The sequence below is a fragment of the Equus caballus genome, chromosome 11, assembly GCF_041296265.1.
Source record: "Equus caballus isolate H_3958 breed thoroughbred chromosome 11, TB-T2T, whole genome shotgun sequence".
NCBI classification, from domain to species: domain Eukaryota; kingdom Metazoa; phylum Chordata; class Mammalia; order Perissodactyla; family Equidae; genus Equus; species Equus caballus.
Window position 1 is genome coordinate 40,829,349 of NC_091694.1, and position 12,158 is coordinate 40,841,506.

The following is a 12,158-nucleotide window of genomic DNA, read 5'->3' on the forward strand; positions in this document are numbered from 1 at the left end:
CAGGTTCTACACTATGTCTTTACTTTCTTTTCTTTTTCTTTTTTTTAACTTTTTTGGTGAGGCAGATCGGTCCTGAGCTAATATCCGTTGCCAATCTTCCTCCTTTTGCTTGAGGAAGATGGACCCTGTGCTAACATCTGTGCCCATCTTCCTCTATTTTGTATATGGGATGCCACCACAGCACGGCTTGATGAGTGGTGCATGGATCCGTGCCCAGGATCCAAACCTGTGAACCTCGGGCCACTGTAGTGGAGGGCATGGACTTAACCACTACACCACTGGGCCAGCCCCCTGTCTTTACTTTCTATTGGCCTTTTCTTCAGAATTGCAAGATGGCTGCTGTAGCTCCAGGCAATTCACGCTTACACCAGCATTCCAAGCAGGAAGAAGGGGTAAGATGAGAAAAAAATCTTTCCTTTTCACAGCGTTGGACACATTGCTGCTTTGACTAAAGCTTGTAAGCAAACATTTCACAAGAAAAGGGGGTGGATTTTAGGCAGGAGATAGTCTCTGTCTTAAGAGCTTTCCTGCATTGGATGGAAAAGTGGATATTCCGGCCTTTGGACCCTCAGCCGCAGGCCCAGTAACCTGTGCTCTGTCGGGATGTCTGTAAGGAGCCAGAGTCAGGTCAGCTGGGCCTTCAGGCTGGTCCTGATGTTGGCTTCACTGATATAATTGGATTTCTGCCCAGTTTCTGATACGAAGGCTGGACTGGTCCCATTCTGGTACTTGGATGCTTTCTTGCCTGAATTCCTTGCTAAATAAGTCGCCTGAATCTATGTTGGGAATGCTGTTCACTTCTGCTAATTCTTCTCCTATTCAGAAGTCCTACCCCCTAATTGCAGTCTGGTGCTGTGGAGCCTTGCTCTCTGTGGGCAGGCATCCCAACGACCACCTGCCTGGATTCCCCGAGACGGCCCTCCGCTGGGCTGTCAGAGCCACTGAGAGCATGGACCTGAGGCCTCTGAAGCTCGCTCGGATCAACTGGCTGCTGCCTTTTTGCCTGTTGATCCAGCTTTCTCTTGTCATCTATAGCTGGTGTTTGAATTATTTCCACCCTTCCTCAGAGGACCAGGGCTGGCTCAACCGACACCATATGAGTGGGAAATGGGAGCAGGAAGTTCCTACCTCAGACGACGAGAAATATCAAAGGCCCAGAGGAGTGGGCTACAGGAGTGTCTGAAGGAAAGTGCCAAGGTCCTGATGCAGGGGAGCATGAGGTGATCCTACCTCCAGAGGGGTCAAAGGTGGTTATCCGTTAGGACCTGGACTGGTTTAAATAAAAAAGCTAATTGGGAAGTCCAGGGATAAGGCTGGCTTCAAGCACAGCTCGTTGTGTGGGTTCAAATGGTTTCACTATTGGTTCCCACCTTAGAGTTGGGTTTCCTCTGGGTTCACTTCTTTCTTCAACTGGCTCTGCCCTCGTGGTCACAGGATGGCTACCAACAGCTCTGGGGGCTACCTCCTTCCCACTTTCTTTCCAGAGGAGAAACGGAAAATCCACTTCCCTGATAAGTGGGACAGACAAAAGTCCCAGAACTGAGCTTTGTTAGCCCTGATCAGCCTGATTTGGGTCATTGTCCTTCCCTGAAAGCAACCACCAGTGTCAGGGAAATGGGACGCACAGGTTGGTTAAGGGTTGAGTCACAGGATGCCACCTTAGAATAGGAGTGGAATCAATCCCACCCAAACCACATGGCTGAAAATGGGGCAAGCGTGCTCTCAGAGGATAGTCAGGGGGCCTGCTGGTGGGAGAAGGAGGGAGTGGATGGGGGGAGGCAACCCACCAATGTTCACTCTGATGGGAGGTCACGGTTGAAGACTTAAGGTGATGCCAGGATCTTAAAATCAAGAGAAAAGTATGCAAGGGTCAAGGGATGGAGGGAAGGGATGTTCGACCTCCAGGAATGTGATGAGTGACCGGCTGGCTTAAAGGGCTGGGAACCTGGCTGTGGCCCTCTCCTCTCCTGTGTCCTCTCCAGCTTAGTCTGCAGCTCCAGTTCCAGCTCAGCTCGTTCCACCTCTCAGCACCTCCCAGGATGCCCATCGTGCTGCAGTTGACTCCTCCAGGCCTGGGATGAGATTGACATCTTCCTGTTCAAAGAATCCATGACTCAACCAACCCTCACGCTTCTTCCTTTGGCAATAAAAATGCTGTTCAGAACATTCATTGCCATTCAGGATAACACCTCCTTCAAAAGTCCTCTGGGCTTACTGCCCTTGTTATTCTCCGTAACTCAAATATGATTTGTCAGCCCATGGGACATATTTCAGATTGAGTTTAGTCCCAGGAAAAAGTTTGTGGCCACAGATGCATTTGAATGCTTTCTATCCTTGGAAGACAAAACAAATACAAAGCTAGTATTTTTCCTACATGGGGCCAGATGGAGGATCCACGTTACCAGTTGCTGCTCCTTAGCTGCCCACTCATACCTGCTCTCTCTGCTGCCTTCATGGTCTTCTTTTTTTGTCCCTAATTATCAGTCACTATCGTGTTTAGTCTTCAGAGCCTCCTAAATCCTTTTGGACTCAATCAGAGAAAATTCAAGGGAAGGAAATAAATAACGTGATTTGTTTTCCCTTATGTATTGGTTTTCTCAGCATGGAAGAGAAGAATGCATAATTCAAACACTGTCTGATTAAGATCAAATGAGGTTCTCTTATTTGTCTTTTTTCTCTTTGCTCCCCCTTCGGTCTTCCTCCCTCCTTCTCCTCCTTCCATTGTGAAAGAGTGTTTGATCTTTTTTCTGAAGGGGTAGGAGAAACGCTGGGAGCTCAGAAGTGGCTGGTGGAAGATGCCTGCTTCTCAACTTCTTCTGGGATGGAAATTCATTTAAAACTTGCAGTTTCCAACGTGGCTGCCAAAGCCACAGCATTGGTGGGGGGGGAGGGGCACTGGGGATATTGAAGGACAGGCTGGAGCCAGGCAGCGGGGTGGGGAGCGGGCACGCCTTGCAGAGCCCATCCCTTGAAAATATCCTCAAGGTGTAAAGGCGAGTGTCCATCTGAACTGACAACCCCCTGCCTGCAGCCTTAAGTGGGTCTTAGCTTCCGTCCTGTCATCTTGATTAAAACCCACAGGACTTTCCTATTTCCTTCTTCATTTGACTCAAACTCCTATTCCTGACTTGCAAAACTTGATAATCTAGGTGCCTCCTACCAAGAACACCTTCACTACTATCACCGCCTGACCCAGCTCTTAGCCTTGGTTCTCCTTTTACTTTCCCAAGACACGTGCACACTGCTTCGATGGATTTGAGTAGAAGATCTCCACTTGAGGTCTCAGTTTACTTCTTACTGCTCTACGATCCTGCGCAAGTCATGTAACCATTCTGAACCTCAGGTTCTCTTTAGGTAAAAAGATTGAGTGGATGTTTACTGAGTTCTGGAAGCTCTGCATCCGTTTCCATCCATATTATCTCTTGGGTAGCCATACCCTCATTTTCCTCTGGGAACATCACAGCCCCACTTTTGGCCCATGGACCTCTGGGTGAAGTTGGTTCTGCTCCCAGCTTCGAGAGTAGCTCTGGTGATCTGGTTTGAAGCTGAACAGTGCATCCCAAGCCCCCATTCCCCCGACTGCTTCCTGGGGGCAGGCCCCCTAAGCTGGGCCAACCGTGTGAATCTCAGGACTTCTGCTGGGGATGCCGGGACACAGACACTTGCTCTTTTCTGCTGAATTTGAATCTGGAAGGATGTGGTTGCAGCAGCCTGAGCTGAACGAACCACCCTGAGAGAGTAGAGCTGAGCTGGGAAGAAAGAACCCTGGTCCCAGTTGGTGTTGGAGGACCATTTCCCCTACTTGCAATGACCACCGCTTGGCTTCCTTCTCCTCTCTAGTCAAATCCCTCTTAGTTTTTTTTTTTTTTTGGAGGAAGGTTAGCCCTGAGCTAACATCTGCCGCCAATCCTCCTCTTTTTGCTGGGGAAGGCAGGCCCTGAGCTAACATTTATGCCCATCTTCCTCTACTTTATATGTGGAACGCCTGCCACAGCACGGCTTGACAAGCGATGCCATGTCTGCACCCAGGATGCGAACCGGCGAACCCTGGGCCACCGAAGCAGAATGTGCGCACTTAACTGCTGAGCCACCCGGCTGGCCCCTAGTCAAATCCTTCTTAACCTTTCCTTCCTCCCTCTCTCCTTTCTCCTTTCTTTTCTTTCTATTTAAAAAAAAATTGTGGTAAAATACACAAAATTTACCATTTTAACCATTTTTAAGTGTATGGGTCAGTAGTGTTAAGTACATTCATATGGTTGTGCAGCCAATCTCCGGAACCTTTTCATCCTGCAAATCTGAGACTCTATAGCCATTAAACAGCCCCGCATTTCCTCCTCCCCCAGAGCCTGGCAACCACCATTCGACTTCTGGCTGTGAGTTTGCCTACTCTAGTATATGCTACCTCAGACAAGTGGAATCATGCGATGTTTGTCTTTTCATGTCTGGCTTTTTTCACTGAGCATAATGTCTTCAAGGGTCATCCCTGTTGTAACGTGTCAGAATTCCCTTTTTAAGACTGAATAATATTCCATTGTATGTGCATACCACATTCTGTTTATTCATTCATCCATCAGGGGGCATTTGAGTTGTTTACACCTTTTGGCAATAATTGTGAATAATGCTGCTACGAATGTGGGTGTACAAATAGCTCGAGACCCTTCTTTCAGTTCTTTTGGGTGTATACCCAGAAGTGGAGTTGCTGCATCACATGGGATTCTATTTTTAATTTTTTGTAGACCCGTCATACTTTCCGTAGCAGGTGCACCATTTTACATTTCCACCGACAATGCACAAGGGTTACAATTTCTCCACATCCTTGTCAACACCCTTCCTGACTTTTTAGGCCAGCACAAAGCCACCTCCTCTGAGACACTGATTACAGACCACCCCCGCCCCCCAGCCCTCATTGGCACCCACTACCCAGAATACCAGGGGTGCCCCACAGCTCAACTCCTGGTTATGCGCGGGCCTCTGTGGTTTCAAGAAGACTTTTTAGGTCTTTCTGAGCAGAGTGCGAGTTTCCTTGAGGTTAGGCCTCTGTGCACCCCTGGGGATGGGCCTGCAGCCAAGTCCCCCGGATGTGCAGAATCATTTCCTGTTTGATGTCTTTAGGGGACTGCTCTTTGTAGAGATTTTGGTTGTGAAGCGTCTAACAGTGTCTGCCACACAGGAGGCAGGAAGGGCCTTGCAAACACTGTGGGCTTTAGATTCAGGTCCCGGCGCTGCCCTGGATAGCTGTGGGACCTGGGGCAAGTCGCCGAAGTTCTCTCAGCTTCTGTTCCTCCAGCTTTAACGTGAGGCTGCATCACCTCCCACACGGGCCTGGGTATTTATTGCAATAACTAGTGCCAGGTGCTAGGGATATGGGGGTGCCTCCCCGGCCTTCCCAGGGCTGGCGGAGGCGGGTGCCACACAAGTAAGACACAGAGATGCTAATGGAGAGACTGATGCACTAGGTTTTGGAATATTTGGGGATAACTGGCATTCCTAGACCATCTCTGAGTTTGTTTCAATCCGTGGTTCTGACCCAGGGCTCTCCCCACCAAAGGGGAACCAAGGTGCTAGTAAATAACTAAATAATTCAGCCACGTTTTATCTTGACATGATAGTTGACCATCCAAATCCAACTCACCTCTCACGCAAATACTACCTCCTCCAGGAAGCCTTCCCTAATCCCACGGCGCTTGGACACATCTCTGTGTCAGCTTGATTGGCTTATTTCCTTGATGGGGAGTGTCAGCCAGCACACAGTAGACTCTCATTAAATGTTTGTTGAATGAATGAACGACTGAATGAATAAATTTTGATCCAGTGCAGGGAGGCTAAAGAAACAGCTTGGGAGACTGTAACAGCAGAGAGACCCAGAAGGGAGCCTGGAGATCCACAGCAGACTCCCTGGGGAATTGGGGGGGGCACCCTGATTTCTCCCTTCAAAGTTTAGCTCCTGAGGTTACCTTGCACAGCCAAGCGAGCATGTGGGCTTGAATTTAGATCTGGGTTCGATTCCTGACTCTGCCCCCAACTAGCTGAATGACTTTAAGGAAATTACTGAAGCTCAGGGAGCTAGCAGAGCACCGTGCAACCCGGTTAGCTCTCATCCCCATCCCGGTTTTGCTCGCAGGCAGCCCTCCTCCGAGCCCCCACCTTCCCCGCGTGCCCTCTGGGGCTGGCCTCTCCTCCAGGCGGCCTGCCATTTACACGTCTGAGAAGTATGCAGGCCAGTGGAAACACACATCCTCCAAGCTGCCCGCTCCTCACGCAGGGGATTAAAATCTATCTCGTCTTCCCAGTTTGGAATGCTGAGTATTTGGTCAAGGATTCAGCTCCCCTTTTTTTATGAGGCTTTAAGAAAACCCAAATTAAACCCTGATTTGTTTTTAAAGATCAGAATTCTTAATCTTGCAGCATTTGGCTCATTTTCCTTATAGGCTTAGAAAGCAACATTAAACAGATTCTGCTTCTCAGCATAGTCTGCTTTTTCTCTGGTGCGCGTTGGAGGGGGTGACAAACCTCTGGAGTGCCGCATGTCTCACTGTACTGCTTTAGCTGGCCGGGTGACCTTGGCCAAGCCTCCCTACTTCTCTGGCCTTTGTGTCGTCCTCTGTAAAAAGAGGGGGCTGAGCATCCTTCTCTTTGAGGGAAGGAGATCCTTTAAGACTCCCTTATTTCAGACGAAGGCTCAGAGAGGGCAGGGGACTTACCAAAGGGCACACAGCTATTGAAAAGGCAGAACCAGCTCAGAGGTTCTGGTTTCTAGGTGAGCCCTCCACTTCCCTAGAAACCCCGTTTTCTCTGAGAAAGACATACGGGGCCATCAACAATTCCTGTATAATTTTCAAGGCCTCTTCCTTCATGGGTAGAGTTCAGTAGCTTTCAGGATAGGGTTTGTGTTTTCAAGGGCTATTAAACAAGAAGGAAGAAAATCCAGAAATGGGGAAATCAGGATGTGTTGACATTATTCGGTGCTTCGTTATCAGATGTACCCAAAAGAAAAGTGTTTAATTTCAACCAAAATGGTGTGAAAGCTGACAACCCTCATGGCATTGCCCCCAGTGTCTGATAACCGCCTGCAGAGTGACCAACTGTTCAGTTTGCCCCCGACTGAAGGGTTTCTGAGATGTGGGGCTTTTAGTGCTAAAATCTGGAAAGTCCCAGGCAAACGAGGATAAAGCGGTCCCTCCAATGGCAGGTTAGTAAGGCAAGAGAGAGGCCTTGGGGCACAGGGAACTTTGGCTGGTCTGTGTACCTGCTCTGCTGCTTATATACCAGGCATCTTCGAGAGGGCCAAGGCTTCCAAGCCTCAGTGTTCTCATCTGGCAGTTGGGTTTAAACGAGATAATTACTTTAAGATGCCTACTTTAACAACTGGTACAGAGTAATCACCCAAGGAGCATTCTCTTCCTTTTGGGGGGGGAAAAGTTTTTTTAAAATCTTTTTTCTTTCCAGCTTTATGGAGGCATACTTAACAAAATTGTAAGATATTTAAAGTGTACTTTGTGATTTGATATTTGTGTACGTACACACATTGTGAAAGGATGCCCACCGTTAATGAACACATCTCATCTCACATATTTATCTTTTTTTGTGAGAAAGTTTTTTTTCTTTTTTAAATTCCATGCATGTGGACGAGGAGGTACAGATGGTGTGTTTGAGGAGGGATTTCATAAAATCATGCAGTATTTTCCCCAAAGTTGGATATGTTTGGGTAAATTACCATGTCTTGTAGAATTCCCGGGTGAAGCAACCACGTTTTCACTTCTTTCTCTCTCAAACTTTTAGGAAAGTCATGGATCAGCTTCCGGGTATAAGAGGGAGCCGGGGTCCAGCCCCAAGCGATTTAGCTGGTACAGCGAAAAGAGGAGAGTCGTCGGCATGAGACCTAGTTTAAAATCCCATCTCCACCACGTTTTGGCTGCCACTGCTGTTCTCGCCTGTAACAGGTGATTGACCATCTGTACTTGCCGGGGTTTTTGTGTGGCTTTGGTGAGAGTCGATGCTGGGCATCCCTTGGGAGCTCCACGAATATTTTAGTCCTGCCTGTTGGGGTTCCTCTCTCAGAGACCTCGGACGATCTCAAGGTCTTCCCTGTGCCATTCGGGACTGGGTTAAAACAGTTTGGAGAGCATATGTTGGCTGGGACAGGCAGCCAGCCCCCTTGATGGAGAACAGATGACTGCCCCTCGAACACCTGGAGATAAAGCCCCAAACCTTTGGCTGCAGAGCCTCAGAACAAGCACGCTGCTCTGCTGGCGGCCAGGCTCTGGGTTTCGGCCAGTCTCAATCAGTAAAGAAAAGGTCAGAAGCCCTCAGGATCAAAGTCAGCCACTCCACAGACCTCCCTGGCAGGTTTGTCCTCGGATTGTTTCACATCTTAGAGCTTTTGATCTTCATTTCTTCCCGAGCCTGCAACTGGGAGCATGGATGTGTGCAGGCTGTTGGAGGGTGAGGGGCTAAAGCTCTTCTCTCACCCACTCTGCCTCTCCCTGCCAGCTTTGAGCAGCAGCAGACAGCGTGACAAATGGCTCATCAGCATGTGTCCCTGTCAATGTAGCCATTCTGCTATGGCTGGACACCTATGTGGCTTCAGTCATAAGTAACATTGTGATGACCACTGCAAGAGACCCAAGAAACCATTGAGGGAAGTTGGCAAAGACAGTGGCCGTGCTCGCTCCACAGATGAGATTTCTCAGGAAGGAAAGTTGAGCAATTTAAAGCAAAACTGAAAACATTGAAGGAAGTCTTCCTCATCAGTATCTCTCATCCTTCCTTGCCTTAGCAAACAGACCACACTGATGAGACCCTTTTTCATGCATCAGGGTCTATATCAGAGCCACCATTTTTGCCCTACGTTGCTGTGATTGCTGGAGCCTTTGATATGAAAGCTACTTCTGGAGTTGGGGCCAGCGGTTGAGAAGCCAGCAAAATCTCCTGACGTCCCTCAAGAAGGTCACCACCTCCTCGTGCCTCACATGCTTCAACAGGAGACAGAGATAAATTTCAGCTCTGGCTGAGTGTCAGCATCCTTACGGAGACCAGAGAGGGACAGTCTGCGGTGCGGGCAGCTTCTTTAGTTATTTTGGTGATTATATTTTCAGTTCAGTAAATTGACTTGTTCTATTTGGTTCTTTTCCAAATCCGCCATGTCACTGTTTATAAGGTCTAGTTCTTTGCCAGTTTTTTCAAGTCTGACTTTTACCTCTTTGAACACAGTAGGTATAGTTAGTTCATGGTCCTCTACTCAGAGTGCCTGTTGATTTGTATCTCTTCTCTGTTTTTTCCTACCTGTTTTCACTCATGGGGTCTTGTCTCCTGTCTGCTTGGTTGTCTCTGAGTATCGGCTACTGTGTTTGAAAAATTATTTGTAGGAATAATTGGAGGTATAGAATGACGCTGTCTTCCTCTAAGGAGGATTTTAAATTTCTTTTGCAGTTGGCTGGGAGCTCTAGAATCTGAGATAAGCTTGACCCAAGGGTGGGGCTGGAGGTCCCTGGGCTCCACAAATGTCTCAAAGCAGGTGGCAGTCCTTGCAACAGCCACTTTGCTTCTGGTCCACCCCAAACCAGGAGAAGGAGCCCTGCAGGCTTTGTGATTTTTTTTCTACCTTTTTTCCCCTGAACTTTCCAAAATGTCTATATAATGATCTTAGAATATTGTTTTAAATTAGAATAAATAATCATGCAAACAAAGAAATGTTAAGGGAGAGACCGTTCAGTCTCTGCGTGTCTGCATGTGAAAGTGCCCAATTCTAGAGGAAAGGACCGTCATCTGAAGGTCGGTAGATACACGGGTGGATCAGCACTCACCTGAAGAAGGCAAAGATGCTACAGGAGGCCCATGTCTACTTGAACCCAGAACAGAAACCACAGAGGTGGCAGCTCCCTCCTCCCAGTTGGTGACCTCAAGGCCTCCAGGAAATTATGTATAAGGGATGTGAGTCTCTCCCCTCCTCCTCCCCACAAAGTCCCACAAACAGCAGGCATCGCTACTCAATCACAGCACTTGATTTTGATCTTCCCCATGTTAGCAAAACTTTAAAAAATTATTTTCCAGCAAATGACCAGATAATATGCAATGCTTTGAATGCGCCATGATTTATCTGATCATTACAATGGTGGGTATTTAGGCTGTTTACATTTCCCCCTTGTTAGGAAATATTTGTAATGAACATCTTTGTGCCTAGCTCTTTGCCAACATTTTGAATTATTTCTTTGGAGATAGATTCCTAACAATGGGTAAAGGATGTGAACATCTGTCAGGTTTTTGATATCTATTGCCAAATTACTTTCTAGAAAATGTATTCAATTAATATGCTCACCAGGAGCGTACAAGAGAGCCTGTCTATCCCTTGCCACCACCAGGTACATCATTAAGTTTTGGCTGATTTGGTAAGTGGAAAATGGTATCCCCTTGTTATTTAACTTGCATTTTGCGCTCTCTTTAATACTGCTTCCCTGTTGGTGAAATTACTTTTCACACAGTTAGTACCTCTGATAGAAGCAGCTTTGACTGCTTCTACTGGAGGCAATTGCTCCAGTGTCTAACAGCTTGCTCTTTTTAACATTTATTGAAAAATACGTACATTGCATAATGTGCTACGCCAGGGTGCTCTATTGAGTCTTTCACAGCATCTTTCTTGGGGACCTGCTGCTTTCTCTCTATGAGCAAGTGGTGGAGTCCCAAGGCAAAGGGCGTGCACTTGAAACCAGAAAGATGATACAGTAAGTGGAAGAAGGCAGAATACAGAAGAGTTTGATAGGAATCATGTTTTTAAAAAGTCACATATGCATTTTAAAAAGCATCTGGAAAGACATAGCTCAAACCAGTGATGGTAGTTTTCTCTGTGGATTAGGAAATTTGAGCCTTTTACTATGTAGACTTTGTAATATTTGATTTTTTTTCCTACAATGAAAAAATGTTACTTTTATAATCACGTAAAATAATAAAGATATTTCTATTTTGAAAAAAAAATAAGCCTATTTCAGCAACTGGTATGGATGATAAAAAAAATGCCATCCTCTCACTAACAACTAGGATACACAACCATGCACTGAGGCTTTAAAAAAAATTCCATCCTATCTTGAAATTCCTATGCCCCTTTTCTCCCTTCTCCCTTTATAAATATATATTTTATATTAGAAATTTTAATATGTTATACTTATATACTAATATTTATAACTATCATATATATGTACTTTAAAAAAAAAAATCTAAGTCTCTATAGAAAAAAACTGTTCCCGAAACTGAAGTGGGTTCCCTCCTGGCGAGTTAAATCAGACTCTCCACCAGAAGTGATTGTCTCACAGAGTGAGGTATATTTGCGGCAAATAGGAGACCAGGAGGAATCATTTGCAAAGTCGCGTGGCGTCCTGAACAAGGGGAAGCAGGGACATTTATTTTGGATGGGGAGTGAATATTCAAGAGGGAGAGGAGGGTATTGGGTTTCGGGTTGGAAACATGCTTCCCCGTACACTGCAGGTTGTGTAATAAGACCTAATCTCCTGGAGAGGAGATCTTAGCATTAAAAAGGAGGCAAAGGTCACAGGCAGTAGCTCTCTGGTGAGGCTTGGTCTGGTTCACGTGGTTGGTGATTGCATCTCCTTAACATAACAAAAGGGAAAAGAACAATTTGGGAAAAGCAGTTAAAATGCCCAGACCCACCCTTGAGATCCTGGGGCAACAAGTGACAAAATCACTTGAGGCATTGATGCCTCTGCTCCATGCAGCTCCTGAGGGATGACAGTGGTCTCTGTCACTACAGCTTCCCCAGATCAGAGGGTAGATCAGAGCTGTTGCAGATTCCAACTTGTCTGATTTTGAAAATAGTTTTTAGATGGGATTGGGAGAGAAGGCCAATATATACTGAAGGTCAATTACCTCTCATGACAACTTTATGAGGCAGATATTCTTGGTCTGGTATTTTGAGGAGAAACTGAGGCTAGAGGGTGAATTAACTGGGTTCGCAGGGCACAGGAGCAAACTGCAGAGTTAGGATTCAGATCCGATTACTCCTGGCTGCACAGGCTGCCAGCCTGGCTGCTACACATGGTGACTCCATTAGGAGTAGCGAGAGGTTCTAAGGCCCTTCTCCCTGGAACCACCACACATGAAAGAAGTGAGGTCTGGTCCTGGCGGGGCCCTTTGGGTTGTAGGGGAAAAGA

At 46.8% G+C, this 12,158-nt stretch overlaps 1 long non-coding RNA gene across 1 annotated transcript in view; it reads left to right on the plus strand.

Annotated features, from left to right (window-relative positions):
- Positions 1-10,968, plus strand: part of LOC138916175 (uncharacterized) — a 77,815-nt gene extending 66,847 nt beyond the window's left edge. The window contains exon 5 of the long non-coding RNA XR_011423042.1: positions 7,780-10,968. This is a non-coding gene — a long non-coding RNA (uncharacterized lncRNA). The remainder of the gene's footprint in view (positions 1-7,779) is intronic.
- Positions 10,969-12,158: the final 1,190 nt, after the last annotated feature.